This window comes from Schistocerca serialis, chromosome 3, assembly GCF_023864345.2.
Source record: "Schistocerca serialis cubense isolate TAMUIC-IGC-003099 chromosome 3, iqSchSeri2.2, whole genome shotgun sequence".
NCBI lineage: Eukaryota > Metazoa > Arthropoda > Insecta > Orthoptera > Acrididae > Schistocerca > Schistocerca serialis.
This window is the reverse complement of record NC_064640.1, coordinates 64055091-64072587: the sequence shown is the minus strand read 5'-3', so window position 1 is coordinate 64072587 and position 17497 is coordinate 64055091. Positions and strand designations below refer to the sequence as shown.

The 17497-nt window shown below is 40.5% G+C and overlaps 1 protein-coding gene and 1 long non-coding RNA gene across 2 annotated transcripts in view; one reads left to right on the top strand and one right to left on the bottom strand.

The window, feature by feature from the left end:
- LOC126469712 (uncharacterized) overlaps window positions 1–2097 on the top strand; it is a 111188-nt gene extending 109091 nt beyond the window's left edge. Inside the window, exon 2 of the long non-coding RNA XR_007586050.1 lies at window positions 1868–2097. This is a non-coding gene — a long non-coding RNA (uncharacterized LOC126469712). The remainder of the gene's footprint in view (window positions 1–1867) is intronic.
- Window positions 1–17497, bottom strand: part of LOC126469711 (uncharacterized) — a 555905-nt gene that overhangs the window by 364259 nt on the left and 174149 nt on the right. The window lies entirely within an intron of this gene.

Genomic DNA, 17497 nt, shown 5'->3' with positions numbered 1-17497 from the left:
GCAGACCGCTGCCAGTGCCTAATTAAAAATGAAGGAGGCGAACCCATTTGGTAGATAAAAAAGGACTATTAGTTCTGTCCGGTGTTCATAGACTTTGTACGAAGTAATGATGTAGTTTCGTTTTTTCGCAAATGTGCAATGTCCGGTTAACAATTTTTAATTCAAATTTGAGATCTAAAATAGGAAGGCTTTAACGTCCCATCAGCGAGGAGGTCATTAGAAACGCCGCACAGGCTCGGCCTGTGGAAGGAAATCGGTCCTTTCAAAGGTAACAACCCGACATTCGCGTTAAGCGATTTAGGGAAATCACGGACAAATTAAGCCTTGTCCAGTGTACACTTGGAAGTGTTTGCAACAACCACTGAGAAACAAGTTCAGGAATGGTCAGAAGGTGACCGACGTTCTCGGCATTATGAGCTCAGTGTTTCAATGCAACGACATTTGGCTTGAATTTTTGTCACGGTGATTCCACGTTAGCTGGCCAGACAAGTAATCCAGATACAAATACGGCGTACTTTCGTCGTTGCTTTTAGTTTCTATAACTCGCTTGTAAATGAGGCGGAGCGAATCTTGAGCGTTATAATCGGGCGCTGTGCACGACGAACTAGAAAACTCGGTGTAACTTGAGCCCGTCAACTTGCACTACCCCTGCCCCTACTGGACTGTCCGCTGCTGTGTGGGCAGCCACGTGGCAGCCCCCTCCCCTCCGTGACTCACTCTGTCCGCCCTCCTTGCCCCTCTCTGCATCCTTTCCCCCTCCCTTCACACTCTCCCGCGCTCAAAACAAATGACACAGTTTCGCTGCTGCTATCCCCCAGTACCCGAAATGATTGCTTCGCGCAAAACACACATACACACACACACACGCACACACACACACACACACACACACACACACACACAGAGAGAGAGAGAGAGAGACTCGGAACAGCACTAATTTTATCACTTTTAGTTAGCAAGGTGCTTCCTACAGATACACGCACACACATTCTCTGGCTCTCACACTGAAATAAAAACTTTTTTCTACTGCTTCCTGTCTCGGAAAGAAAGGTAGGAAGAGAGGGACACTGAGTACTGCAGCAAATGATCTATAGTTTTCGTCACCTACTTCATATTCTCATTTGCTGTAGTTTTGTGATTTTTTTTCTATAGCTGTAAACATGTTAATGGAACTGTCTCTAAGTTAACAGGCTTAGTTTTCATTTCTCAAGTAAAGTATACACTAATACGTTATTTTTTGATTTCCCCACATACATGTATAACGAAATAATGCGACGAGCACGTTTCGTTTCTATGTATTCTGAAGCAGTGTCAACAGTTACATTTGTCAAATCTTACGTAAATGTTTGCTAAATATTGGGCGTCATTTCAGCTAGTTTAACATTTGCTTCACACTACAGCAAAATATTAACTACTAAAATCTCAGATTTAGAATAAAACAAAGTAAAAAGGATGTAAGATCGCTATTCGTGACTATAGCAGCCAAAAATTCACGATTTTATCAGCAAACCTAGGAGTTTATAGAAACGGAACAAGTATTTTCCGGTAGTATTGATTTAAATCACTAATATGACACAAACATCATCTCGATGCAAATAATTTGTCTTGCGCTGATGCCTAGTAAGTAAACCATTTGAGATGTAGCTGCAGGACGTTAGATGACTGTTGCTTTTTTTTTAGTAAAACAAGGGGCAAAATACTTTAGAGGATAAACCTTAAACTGTTATATACTTTTACTGTCATAATCGTAGCATAAAACAGTAAACTAAATTCACTGTTTTATAAATTGTTCGTGTTTATGTTGTTAATGTTATGTGTAGTAAAGGGGTCGCTGTAATACTGATCGTGTATTTTCTTACATTTGCAGGCGAGGCAATTCTCCTAACTCCTTGGGCGACGCTGCGGTTCCTGCTGAGGCCAACAGATGGCTCCAGCTGCTTGAAAGCTCCCCGCGGCCGGCTAAGAAAACGGTTGCGAGGCAACGCTGGCTGGCGACGCCGTGTCTCTGCCGCTGTAGGGTTTCCAGATACATCACCGGCTCTCAAAGACAGAATCTGACAGCGACTATTCAGTGAATAAAACACACAGTTCTTTTAATTGCCCATTTCTCATTCGAGTGGAGAGCAAGACAGTTCCTCTTCGCCCTTGTAAGCCTGTTGTAATAATAAAAAAAAGAACAGTACTATCTCGATAAAGAGCTCGAAAATGTTTGTTAATTAAATTTCTCCTTTTCGGTACTCTGATGAAGATGTTATATCAATACATGATGAGACGGGAGCGTTTTCTGACTTCACTTGAACGAAACCAAAGCGTTGTTCTATTCCTGCTACAGTTAGCACATAGTTAAGTGTTGCAATTGTTTCTTGTTAACGTGGGAAAACATCAAGCACAGTATAGTGTTGGTGAACACGGCAACCGGTGATAGTGTTTCCTTTCGATTGAAGGCAGCGAAGAAAGACGCCATCGGCTCTTGTTAGAATTTTGCGCCTCTCCTCTTGAAAACTAGTCTCCAGACGAAACGAACCAAAGGCCATGCAACCCACGGCTTCGCAGATGTGTGAAACGAGAACCTAAAATTGCAATTACGTCGCTGCAATCGCGCTTAATAGAGGGATGTGCTAGACAGGGGACGGGATCATTCACGTGTGACTTTTCGCGATTTCAATCACGTCCCAAATTAAGTAGCAAATTATATCGAAAATTACGCAAAATTGGACGGCAGGGAGAGTGCGTGATGACCACGTTATGGCTTTAGCTACGCATTTTTCGCTTCAGTTGTCAATCAATTAACGTTTGTCCCGGAGTAATCGTTTACCTGAGTGTGGCTGTGACGGCCCAACTTTCCATAAAACACCACAGTTCGTGAAGGTTTCGGCAGAACAGAAGGGCATTTAGTGAAAATCCAAAGCAGTTTACAACACGAGAAAGGCCTCATCGTGTCACTGGTCGTCGATCAACACCAGCTCGCTAACTAAATCAACATTTATCCGGATTTACTACAAGATTAGGACGCAGGACCTTATAGCAAAACTAACGGTCGTGGAAGAGATCGTTCACTTAGAAAATTACGTATTACAAACAACTTTACGCAAAACGTGCAGCGAACAATTGTCACCAGATACCACATAGTTCAATCTCTATTCGCTATTGACGCAAATGAAAGAAAACTGGCAACGATTATAGATATACTCTACCACAGCTAAGGAAAATGTCGAAGTGTTGTTAATACAACAAGATGAAAATACTTTACAAAAATGACACAGACTCTATCGACCAATTACTAAATGGACACAAACACTAGAATAAAATAAAGAAACGCCTAGAAGTTGTAACAGATAATAGCCTCCTATTCACAAAACATCTGCAATAGGAAATAAACAATAAAACAGGAATGAAAGTAAAATTACTGTTCCTCTTATATAGGAAAGTATATATCAGAACTAATTGTAGGTTGTTCGAAGCAGCTGTATTAGCTGTAACAGTGCACGTACCTAGTCAGGGAGCTACCACTAGTTATTAACTACAAATGAAACGAGTGGTTAGAAATACGTGCCTAAGATGAACCGTAAATACGCCGGTCTCTTGAGGGACCGTGAATGCTCCATTCTCACTATACCTTAAATCTTCACATAGAAAGAAACAAACAAACAAAAAATCATCGTCAATAATTGAGAATAAACGGTGATAATGTGTTATGGTGTAGTTCAGATACAGAAAATAGTAACATCTAAACCTCAACCTTGTTAGAGATTTATGATCCCCAAATCATAATTAGGAACATAAGATTGAAACGCAGTCGAATGCTTGACAAACAAGCGAAAAGCAAATTGCCAATAATGCGAAAACCAAGAGATCAAAAGTGACCCACAAAACCCAGCCTAAGAAATAAAAATAAAACTGTCCTTTTAAAATAACTTCTTGAATTAATAACGAAAGAACAATCAGCCAGTGGAGGTATAAACCTGGAACTGTTATATGCCCAGTCACGTCATCATCACTCACAAAGCGGCGAAGGCCTGTTTGTAGATATGTTGGTAAAATTTCGGGATTCCAACAACCTTTTTGAAATGACAGCTGAGAATATGGTTAATGTTATTCAGAGCACAAAACATGAATTGTTTCCTTTGACTGCGGCAAGTTAATCAATTCTGCATGCACCATTCAACATATAGTGGATAGTTCTCACATTTTCTGAAAGTTCTAAGACACTGAAATATTTTTTACACAATTGTTACTATCCAAAGGGTCCCAGAACATTTCTACCTTGCCGGCATTTTGAAGCAAATGTAATGTAATTTTCTCAGCACATTCGATAGTCCACGAAAAGAGAAATGCATAGATATGAGGATTAGAGTAAAACTTTTAGTACAGATATCCGGGCAATATGTTTAAGGAGAAAGCACAAGTTGCTGACACAGCGCAGTTGCACTCGTAAGCATCTAAGAGCGCGGCTCAACACGCTTGGACTTCACGTTTAGTGCATCTCACACATACGTTTCCCAAATATTAACAAGCGTTGTTTTCCTCTTATCGTGAACTGTCAAAAGCCGTTAAGACAGTGCAGTAAAAAAAAAAAAAAATGCTTCTTCAGTGTCATAAACACATTCGATGCTTGAAGAAAGTAAGGCGACAGAGGATGATTGTGTTTCAGTAGAAATGATTAAATCATTAAAGCTTGAGAAAGAGCTACACAAAAGAAAATTGCAGAATGTTTCCGAAAGAGGAAGGTTCAAAGCTGTAACGAATCTCCTTCAGAAGACAGGTACAGACAAGATATGAAATACTATAACAACATTTGTGATATATTATCAGCAACTATAGAGAAGAGAATCAGACAACGGAAGAAGCTGGATTCATAAGAGAATGGTGGCCATTTTCTAGTCTTGAAGCGGAGCAACGACGGTTTAAACAAGAACCTGTATTGTCAGCTCTTGAGAAACTGGGCACTGATTCAGTATATGTTAATATTTTTTCATGATCTTCTCTATTACTTTCGAAGAAGAATTTTATTTGTGGCTCCGCAGCTGATTGAGTATTTTTTCTAGAAATAATAACTCCACAGATACACTTCAATACTTCGATTTTATTGGTTTACATATTTTTCTTTGCGTCTAGATTTGGGGATCGCAGCCCCATTCTCTGCGTTCATCCTTATAATCAACGAAACAGTCAAGCTGGAACTTGGCATCACTGGTCACAAATTGCACTCAAGAATACGCAGGGTGATTGCGTGATGATGTTGCAAACTTTCAGGGATGATGGAGAAGGGTGAAGTATCACTTTGAGGTCACGGACACTGGTCCAGGAAAGATTAAGTTGCATCGTTTCTAAAATGTATACCTTAAGAGCTACAGGGACTTGCGCAGTAGAAGAGGTGTGTTTCACAGCAGCGAAGATGAACAAGTGCTCACGGGTCGTAAGGAATGCATTTTAGAGCACATGTTTACCAGGCATTTTTTTCTCGTTTTGGTCCGTAATGTCACCTCTGAAAATTGCCTAACGTACGATCATAGTAACAACAACATCGGTACTGTCAGAAGTATGAGAACGATTTACGATTATAAATTTTGACTCTGTCGTTTCCGGACCACGGTCCCTTACCTGAAATTGACGCATTTACCTTCCTCCATCATCCCTGAAAGTTTGTAACATCGTGATGGAATCACCCAGTATACATCAATCTACGAGTTCATCAGGACAATGAAAAATGGAAAGTTAAAAGAGGAATAAGGCAAGGAGCTTCTGTATTGCCATAATTGTTCTCTGCAGTCCTAGAAGAAGTTTCTAGGTCAGTAAAGTGGGAAAATGAAGAAGGAATACGTGTTAACGGGACATTTCTGTAGCATCTACATTTTGGTGGTGATGTTTGCTTGTACTGCAGTTGAACCCCAACCACGAATGGAAGAATTTAATATATCAAGTTTGAAAGCAGAGCTGGAATGAAGAAGGAATACGTGTTAGCGGAACATTTCTGTAGCATCTACATTTTGCTGGTGAAGTATTTTTTGCTTGTACTGCAGTTGAACCTCAGCCACGAATGGAAGAATTTAATATATCAAGTTTGACAGTAGGGCTGTAACTGAATTACAGTAATATTATGCTATCCATGTTGGATTGAAGAAGGAATACGTGTTAACGGGACATTTCTGTAACACCTACATTTTGGTGGTGATGTTTGCCTGTACTGCAGTTGAACCCCAACCACGAATGGAAGAATTTAATATATCAAGTTTGAAAGCAGAGCTGGAATGAAGACAGAATACGTGTTAGCGGAACATTTCTGTAGCATCTACATTTTGCTGGTGAAGTATTTTTTGCTTGTACTGCAGTGACAGTAGGGCTGTAACTGAATTACAGTAATATTATGCTATCCATGTTGAATTTTTTGAACTCCGTGACCGTTAATGATCTTTCGTGAATAAAAATAAGACTTAAATAATATTGAAACAACACATACAAAACAATAGTAAAAATTAATAATAAGGTCATAGAAGAAGTTAATGAGTTTTTTTTTATTTAGAGCTGCTGAAAGCGATGACATGCTGTATAGAATAGAATAGAAACAAAACAGTAGAAAGTGGCTACATTACTTTGGTAAACTAAATAGGATTTTCAAAATTATTCTTCCGATTTGTGTGAAATGGAAGCATACAAAAATGTTTCAAATGGCTCTGAGCACTGTGGGACTTAACATCTGTGGTCATCAGTCCCCTAGACTTAGAACTACTTAAACCTAACTAACCTAAGGACATCACACACATCCATGCCCGAGGCAGGATTCGAACCTGGGACCGTAGCGGTCGCGCGGTTCCAGACGGAAGCATACAATTAGTGTGTATTCCCAGTTATGTTACATGGCAGTGAAATATTAATGTAATTATAACGATTCTAACTTAAGTACAACAATCAGCCATACGTATGGTACACAAGCTTTATTCACATTTAACCACTACCGGTCTCGAACTTTTTAAATCCTTGTAAGAGCCATCTGACGGAGGAATTAAAACCAGAAATCTGTTATGGGTAAATGTCAATCACTTTTCATACGTTACTTATGGCTGGGTGCTATATTCAAATTATAGACCATATAACTCTACTGCATTTGCGTTTCTCATAAAGCTTGTTTTCGACAAGACAGCGGCTTGTAACTTAAAGTGAAAACCCTTAAAAAACTGGGGGTTTCTCAATGAGCAACAGCGAGATACTTGTTGAGAATTACCAGCTGATACAGAAACAAATGGACCAGGGAAGACACTGGAAAGGGAGACGTCATGAAAAGGGTATGCAAAGCCGTGTGAACTGATGTGAAGTGAACCGAGGAGGTACTTTGCTGAATGTCAGGAGACGGGATTACATTGAGACGGAAGGTGGGTAGGCGCCACCAGAAAAAAAAGGCTGCAGCAACAGGCTCCTATGACGCCGGACATTGGGGGACTTCAGCGGAAAATAATTTTTTTTATGGAACACAGATTCTATTTTCATTGTTTTCACTCACCTGTGTTTGTTGTTTACTTCATTTGCAATCTATTTCGAAGCATTTTACTGATATGTGTTCAGGCGCTGAGACACACTTACCGAAATGGTCTGCTCTCATAAGTGTGTCCTGTTGCTGTACAATAGCCTCTGCTAACGTAGCAAATGTAATTAGTATTAAAATAGTCTTTGTGATCCATAACAGCAGGGATGTGTATATCTGAAGTCATTTATTAGGAGGAGATCTTTATCCACTGGTGTACGTCATATGGCCGATGGTGACTAAAAAAGTAGAAAGCCTTTTTTGGATAACTTTTGGTTTTAGGAGCACCCACGTTATTCACTATTGGCTTTGCTGCTATTTAAAATTTGCTCCAGTCCGACCATGTAGGGAAGCTTGTTTACGTGTTAAGCAGGACTACACAGTCCTTGGCCAGGCATCGGCACGTGACACTTGTTAATGGCACTTTTCAGAGGATTCACAGCGGCGCTTGTCATCGTCGCTAAACGAAGCTGCGCCGATGCCAGAAAGAAAATTCCAAGCTCCGCTTCGATTTACGGTGGTTGCCATGGTGAGAACGACAACAGCTGTGTACCGGTGCAACAAAATTTCCCATTACCCTGAAGCTTTCTAATTTTTAAAAGTATCTACGGCAGCAGCTATTTATTATTCAATACGGATTTTTTCGTGTCGTCGCCATAGCTCGGATGACAGCTGTCAGGTACTTGCCGTCACCGTTTTCTGAAGATAAACGTTGTATAATAGAACTGGTCCACCACTGTTGTGCATTCTGCACACTACCATCTTATCTGTTTCGTCAACTAAAATCTGCAACACGTAGCTCCTTTTACATATTTATCATCTCATCATTCAGAACTCTAACAAATTGGACTTAGGTTAAAAAGCTACATTACAGCATTTAAAAGCGTTTTTATGGTTTTTTGGTGTAAGTGGCTTACCAAACAGCTACAAAATTCCTGGATAAGCAACTTTTGTGCAAATTAAAAAATCTTTACTTTTATGGAGGATTTGGGATTAATGTACAGTCGTAACGATGAAGTTTACTGACCTACTGACGGAAATCTTCTCTAAACATTGAAATAGAGCTGACTCTAGTAGGACTGGAAGGTTTCATATAAAATACTTATTTTGTAGTACTTGTTGTTTCCGGAGTTGTTAATTATTGTTTAGTTCCCTGAGAAGCTGCCATGAAGTGGTGCAATTAACATAGCTGCTTTTTACGATTTAACTTTAGTTCTGATGTTTACTTTTCGTACTTGCAAAAAATTGTGATGTCACGTCCATTCTTACATTTTAAATTTGTTTTCTGTTGTTCATAGTTACTGAATGCGATGCAAGAACCAAGTATAACTCCAAATTATTCGTTGTTTGTAGCTTGTAATAATTTTTATGCTACTGACGACTAACACAAACATGTACAGAAATATTGTCCATTTGCAAGCATCCAAAGTTCATCACTAGATTGTCACGGATGCACATTCGTCTCTTGAGCAGTAAATGCACGCTACGAATGTTTATTTCATTTATGGAGACTATGTACTGTTTTATGGCCGTCTGTTAATGTAACCAGGTATGGTTCATATTTTACATTACATTCATTACGACACATATGTTATAAGAATAACAGTGAATGTGGGAGCTAACACACAGAAATAATTATGACAGAAAGAGAAAAAAAAACGTAATAGCTGTAGCAGAACACAATCGCAGTTGCCTTTTACCTGAGAACGGCGTAACAATAAAGATAATCTACAGCCTGGCGAATTTAGCTATGAATGTGAGAAAAGATTGGGGTGGAAATAGGAACGTCGTAGATCGAAAATAATGAAATGAAACCAATAAGTAGGAAGTGACTGACTGAAAAAGTCAATCAGAAAGACACGTAAGTTTGAGAAGTGAGCACTTGTTTAACTGTTTGACAGAGATAAATGGCCATTCGTGCTAATCGTTGCTGTAAAAATTACAAGGATTACTAAACGAAGTTTCCAGTGCAACAGGGCATTGTATTAGCTCTTTCCAGAGGCGGACAGCAACAATGGACGACACTGATAATGTTATTGTTTTACGGATGTGCACAGCCGTTACAAGAGATAAGTGAGATCTGGCGTTGCGAATGTGATGAGCTGCTAGCTACTCGATCTGTGATGCAAGGTACTGGGGCACGATGCCGATAGTGTATAATGTAGTTCAAGGATGGGTAAACACTGTTCAGAGCATGTTGGACAGCAGAAGAAATGGGCAGTATGAACACTAATGTATGCTGCTAACTACATAACAATGAAAGACAAAAAGCTCGAACTATGCATGCGAGTGGTTGCAACTAATCAAATAACCCTTATTACCAGTTAACGAATTCAATTTAACCTCAATGAAAAAAAATGCCGCTGTGCTGTTAATTAACAAACAGGGCACAGTGAACCGGCCTACACATACCCACTCAGTATATCGAAATATTTTTTCCTCGCGATTAAAGTTGAGGCGAGTCATCACAGTATTCGCAGTTACAGTTGCAAAATCTTTCAACCTCTGTCTGACTAGCGTAATGGACGGCCACACGTCGGCTATGAAGTGGGCACGCATTTTCGAAATAAGGACAACCAAGTTGCCGTACTTCCTGCGGCGGGCAAGACAATGGCGCAGCACCTGGCGCGCCAAGCGCCAACTGCTTGCCACCCATCTCCGTATTATTTATTGAAATGCACGAATTAGCTGGTGTGAAACGCACGGCTGCCTCGTCGGAGGAAATGCTTTCACTTAGATCTCGCCGCAACGAACTCTCCGTAGAGTTGTCATACACTGACCTCCGTTGTGACGTAGGAGCTCCCAGCAAAAAAACTTTGTATTAGGCGGCAAGTAAATTATTCAAAAGTAAACCTACATATAATCAGGATATCACACTCACTCATAATCCATAAAGTCTTTTATATGTCAAAACAAGGTTTTCGGTAACGAATAGTAAGGAAGAGGACGAGTGTCTATAGGATTTAAGATTTGCATCCCAAAGAAACGGTTTGAATGATACCATTGGCTATGATGCAAACATTTATTGCTGAAAGTATTTTCTATGCACAGTCCTGTGTAGCTCCTTTATATTAATTTTTTTAAAATTATAGAACCGCCAGCAGCTGTTGTGATGAATATTTATTCGCAGACAAATAGTCATAGTCAGGCGATCATCAAGTCACATTTTAACACTACATTAAGTTCAAGCTACAATGCTTGGCGTCATATAAATAATTGCTTTTGTTTGGAACATTGGTCACATAGACGTACTAAGTATACTGTCTGGTCAAAGTCGTACCATGTAGAAGAAAATGTACGTGTCAGATGCTACAACTAAAAGCAATTGTGTATTTGACGGTAGGGAATCTCCCTTAAACTTGATGTGGTGTTAATCCGTGAATTCGAGATGGTCGCTTCACAGAAACCCTTTGTCTGCGAATAAATATGCATTACAACAGCTATTGGTGGCTCCATTTCTCACACTGTACGTGTTTCACAAAGGTCAATTGTCATAAGTCACAAAAAATATATGAAACCTTATGTTAGCTCGGTAACCTCGCCACGAAAATACGTGTTTTACAAGCTCCTCCTTAATATGAAACTTAAATGTTAATATTTTCGAGACGAGGCTCACGTAGATTCTTTTTTTGTCACGACGAAAGCTTAAAATGGGCTTTGGTTAGTTAGTTTTTTTGGACATGACGGATGTTTGTTTTAGTACTCGTCACAGCTTAAAATTGTATTACGACCCAGGATTATAAACTGTTACAAAACCGGATACGTTACATATTTGATGAATTCTACTCGAAACCTTTTCAGTCCATGGCTTATCAGGAAAACATCCTGTTCATGCAGAAAATTACAAATTATAGTAGGAATTTATTTCAATTTACTTCACTAGGAAATACACAGGACTGCTAAAACTGAGATGTGCACTTGGAAATTCACTCCAAGACTACCATTTTTGGAGCTTACAATGAGTTAGAAGCAGAACTGTCTTATACTAACTGACTCTATATGTGTTAATTAATATTGTACTGTCGAAATGCGAATAAAGATGTAGTTCGACAATTTATGTCTACTTAAAAAAAAGGAAGAGTTCTCAATGTCCTTGGACTGAGACCTACGACACCTTTCATGAGTCTGTCAACAACATTACAAAGAAGCCATCTATTAGAGGTGTATATAGAAACGTCAAGGAGAAGCAACGATAATGGCGTAATAGTATTGCTTTGCCCGTAAGACATGTTCATTTCAATAACTGTCATAGCCTAAAGATGTATAATGTATTACCTTTATAGTGGAAGGGGTTGCACAGTGTCAGCTGAGTAGTTTTCATTTCTGGTTGTGATAAATTTACTACGTTTAGATAGTTTTTATTTACTTTTTTGTCATCGCTTTCTCGAAACTGGCCATTGGGAGACGGCAACGGATTCATCCACATCCAGTGTGGATAAAATAACCTGAGTGGTGGTGATTTTGTGCGCGCGGAGGAAACGGCGTACGTACACTGAGCATTTCAGTAAAGGAATGTGTCTGGTCGTACGAATCAAGCTGTAAAGTAACAACGAACCCAATATTTATTAATATACTTTCTAAGGCACCTATTGTGAGTCCATCGTGAACGTATCCTGGATTTCGACATTGTAACATCTAATTCTGGCAGCTGCTACCCATTGTAGGCCTGGCGGTATGTGGCTGAGCACTATGCCTTTTATAAACAGTTTAAGAATTTAATAAATGGTTCAAATGGCTCTGAGCACTATGGGACTTAACTTCTGAGGTAATCAGTCCCCTAGAACTTAGAACTACTTAAACCTAACTAACCTAAGGACATCACAGACATCCATGCCCGAGGCAGGACTCGAACCTGCGACCGTAGCGGTCGCGCGGTTCCAGACTGTAACGCCTAGAACCGCTCGGCCACTCCGGCCAGCTAAAGATTTTAATAAATGAGTTGTACGTACGAAGAAAAATCTAGAAAGTGACAAAGTTTTTCTGACTTATTCTTCAGAGAAAGAACAGGAAACGGAGAAAAATAATAGCAAAACACATGTTCTCAATTGGTGCATATTCAATACAAAAATAAAAATCATGTTCAGCATGCTAAAGACAAGATATTTGTTATACGAAAGTAGCAGGTGTACATCACTCTGAAACAGAAATTATTTATTCTCAAAGGGTACCGCGTTTCTCTCACTTAATTTGCTAATTTTCGCGTTCGTCTGCGTAATATCAGGCCTTCTCTTCTCGGCGTGATGTTGACCACACGGCGGTGTAGGCACACGTGCCTAACATATGGTGTGCTCCGAACTACATCGTGGGGCAAACTGAAAACAACGGACATCATTACACCGAGTTGGACAATGAGTCTTCACGCACAAAGCAAGGTTGCTTGTACTGAAAGTAAGCTCAATTTCGTCTTCCCATGCAAAAAAGGGTAACGTTATGCGACAGTGAAAGTGGAATCGGATCGGACAGTGAACTGTGTAGACCACACACATCTCCTCTGTTGCAGGGAGCGTTTATCGGAAAGGGAGCCGCGGTCACGGCGAAAGCTGGGGAGTAAAGAGCGGCGCGTTATTAGTGAAGCTGTCGGAGTGCACGACAGAGCGTGGGAGGCGCAGCTGGTCAGTGTGTATCTGTGTTGTTTTATTGTGGCGTGCCTACTTGAAGAGTGCAGCTGCCTCTCAGTACACACCCGTGACATACAAACTTACCCCGCCGACCGGCGCCGCGCCGGGTGCGCTATCCGCTATCCACTTCCTCTCTCCAACTTTATTCTCGCCTTTTCCGAACATTTCGTAAGGAGGCGAGTGCCGAAAGTGCTCGCGCTCCGCGTGTGGGTCTACTCCGCAGTTTAGCTCCAGCTTTGACCAATTTGTGCCGTAGAAAATGCGCACCTTTTTTGACGTAACACCGAGTTCCTTGAGGAAAGAAAGCGATGTTTTGGGTACGGTCTCCAGTCGGTCTTTATTTACTGCCAGCCAGGTATAAAGGGCAACGCCTCCGTGTGGAAGCTACAGGTTTCAGTCTTTGTCGTAGCTTCAAACTCGAGGGTAGTGACCACGGTCGTTGTAACGCCAACAGCTTCGTAACAGTTTGCATTGTATTCCGGTTAACACAAGCGAATTCGAATTTCTGATTCGTGACTATGATTCTTCTTTTCCCGTGCACACATTAGACTTAGCTTGTTTCTCTTAAATCTGTAACTAATCTAAATGTTTCCTTATGTCTTAGAGTCTACCTACACTTCTTCGTGCTGTCAGTTTGAATTTTCATACTACACTTGGTAAACTACTGAAGTCCAATATACTGTCTTCCCATTTTCTTTTGTATTATCGTTGCTTTTAATTTTCAGTAATTATTTCCATTTCAGCTCCTGTTCCTGTGATTCTTTTACGATTGTTTTGGGTATATTATTACGTGTCTGTGAAACCGCATGTCGAGATTCTAGTTTCTTAGAGCGTCCTTTTTATTGCTACCCAATATTTGCCTGGACTCGCATTCGGGAGGACGACGGTTCAATCCCGCGTCCGGCCATCCTGATTTAGGTTTTCCGTGATTTCCCTAAATCGCTCCAGGCAAATGCCGGGATGGTTCCTTTGAAAGGGCACGGCCGACTTCCTTCCCTGTCCTTCCCTAATCCGATGAGACCGATGACCTCGCTGTCTGGTCTCCTTCTCCAAACAACCTAACCTAACCTACAATCCTGGTATTTGTACGAAGTGACCGACCCAATATTTGCTTTCATATATTACAAGTGGGAGTAATAATGTTTAGCAAAATTTCAGATGTGCTTGTTTCCTCACTTTCCTTTGTAAGGTGCGACCGAAAGAACCAATTGTTACGTTAAATTTCCCAACCTTATGCTAAACATTAATGGCATACCAAATATTTAAAATTTGTTACTTGCACCACTATTTTCCGTTTATTACAACATTAGACTCATAAAAAGCCATCACCTTTGATTCTTAGATTTAACGTTGTCTGCAACAACAGTTTGTAATACTGCTAAATAGAGAGGTATATTGCGAATGTTTTACAGTACGTATTTATCTTCCAATAACCGTACTTAGATAAATTATACAGAAACGATGAAACCATCATCGGTGAGTAGCCAATTGTCTTTCGAAAAGAAAGTATTGTAATTGATGGTTGGTTGGTTGTTTGGGGAAGGAGATCAGACAGCGTGGTCATCGGTCTCATCGTTTTAGGGAAGGAAGTCGGCCGTGCCCTTTCAGAGGAACCATCCCGGCATTTACCTGGAATGATTTGGGGAAGTCACGGAAAACCTATATCAGGATGGCTGGACGCGGGATTGAACCGTCGTCCTCCCGAATGCGAGTCCAGTGTCTAACCACTGCGCCACCTCGCTCGGTATATTGTAATTGAGATTGCTAATAGAAGAACATATAGAACTCAATATAGAAGCATATATTTTCTTCATCGACTACAAAAATTCTTTTTCTTAAGTCAAGAGAAAGAAATTATTAGATTCTGGCAGATGATCATCTTCCCCAGCAGCTTACAGACAATATATAGAGAAAATTTACACAACAAATTTAATCTCTGTCAAAACGGTTCAAACGGTTCTGAGCACTATGGGACTTAACATCGGAGGTCATCAGTCCCCTAGACTTAGAACTACCTAAACCTAACTAACCTAAGGACATCACACACATCCATGCCCGAGGTAGGATTCGAACCTGCGACCGTAGCAATCGCGCGGTTCCGGACTGAAGCGCCTAGAACCGCTCGGCCACCGCGGCCGGCAATCTCTGTCAAGAAAGACGACAAGGTATCAGAGTGGGGCAGAATACATGCAGGCGTACGACAGGGATGTGGTCTTTCACCACTCTTGTTTATTATATATACGAATATGATCATGCTAGGGTGGAGAAAAATGCCACACAGCTTCATTCATATCAACAAAAACGAAAAACTAGATGTTTTACTTCTTTGCAGATAATTCGACCCTTCTAGGATCTTCAGAGTATTACTTGCAAGATTATGCGCACAATTTACCGATTATATCCTAGAAATACAGTTTGGACATCAACACAGAAAAAACAAAACTATGGCCTTCTGCGGGAAATACCCAGTACAAAATAAGATATGTCTGAAAAACAAAATTATAGAAAGAAGTGTTTTCCAGAAGAAACGAAACTAAAGAATAATAACAGGAAATGGTCGGAAGAGCGGAGGAGGAACCACTCGAAAATGATGAGGAAATATTGGGAAGAGAGAAAAAAAGATCAAAAAGCCGGGCAAGTGAATTGTTGAACGTGGTCCAAAGATGGCCGAAATCGAAAGAAGAAGAAGAAAATTCTAGAAAGAGTGAACACACTCACATGTTTAGGGTATACAGGGCCCAGCGCTTAAACCCGGAAAAACGAAACATTCTTTTAAAAAAGCACCATAGCGGTGCGTACAGGTGCCACATTAGGGTGCCTCGTCTTATTGGTATGTCTTTCGATACTGCTCGAAACGTAGTAGCCGAGGGGGTTCAAATCCGGGCTATTCGGGGGCCAGAACTCCTTTGACCAGAACATGTCAACGTTATCCGAGAGCCAGTTTTGGACTAAATGGCTCATATGAGCCGGTGCATCGTCCTGTTGAAAGACATATTGTCTCTTCGAGGCCACAGTTACCATCCACTGTTTCACGACATTCGTCAAAACTTGCAGATAAACTTCCTTTGTGACAGTTTGTCCCTTTTCAAAGAAATGTGGCGGCATGATATCACCCTCACTGGACACAACAGCTAGGACGTGAACCCCAGACTTCTCCGAAACAGTATACTTGGCCACAAGATCTTAAACAGTTGACCTAGGGGACCCGAAGAATCGAACTATTTCAGTGGGCGAACACCCAGGGTGAAGTTTTTCGATAATCGCGGCTGTTCGGTTGTACCCCACACTTGTCCGTAACATCTCGGCCATTTTGAGGTTCTGACCGTTTACTAGATGCCCATGGCTTTCAAGAACGCCAATCGCGACCTCCGTCGGAATTACGATATGCCGGGAAATTCTGATTGAAATTTCTCCGTATTTAAGCGCCGCACCTTGTCTACTAACCTTTCTGGAAGAAACGGACCTAGCTGAAAAAGCCATCAGATATACAAAGACAATGGGAGTCATTAATAATGTAATGGAACCTTCCCTAGTCCAGAAACACAATAGAATACGCCTTTATAAGACCTTAGCAAGAGATGTGCTGTGCTGTACTGTGACAGTGAACTCCGGACAACAAAGGCATAAATTCTTGAGACGAACTGCTAGTTAAACCAAACGGGATCACCAAAGAAATGAAGATGTGTTGGAGGAACTTAAAATGGACCCAATTACACATTATATTCAGAAGTGTCGAAACCACTGAAGAAAAGGTTTGCAACGAATGAGGTAGAACATACCCCATAACCCATACTACACCATCACCCCAATAATGTAAGATCGCTAGGTCGACCAATGGAAAGATGGCAGGGAACTTCAAGATGAGACCGCAACAGGGCAAGAGGCTTAATACATGAAACGAAGATGATGCTGATGATGAACCGTATTTTCCGTTTCAGAGCCATCATAAAACAATGTAGTCTGATGTGGTAAATAGTCTGCATGCGTACAACGTCTCTTCAGTTGCGTATAATTCTTCAGTTTTATTATTATACATAAACCCATAGTGTTATTTGTCACTTATGATAGTAGGTCATTATCCCTTCTGTTATTTCATTTTTTTGACTGCTTAGCTTTAACATTTTCTTCTGTGCTTATGTTGCACACTAAAGATTTACTCTGCGCTTTTTTGTTACAAAATATTCACTTGTAATTTCTATCCTGAAGTCGTACACCAGCATGACATAGCAATAGCCGACCATTCTGATTTATTGTCTGAGGATGGTCTTCTAAGGAGAACTCCGCTTAGTAAGATAAATAGAGACAGTAGACTATACAAATTTCTTTGTTTTCTTTTATTAGTATGAAATTATTCTACCAAATA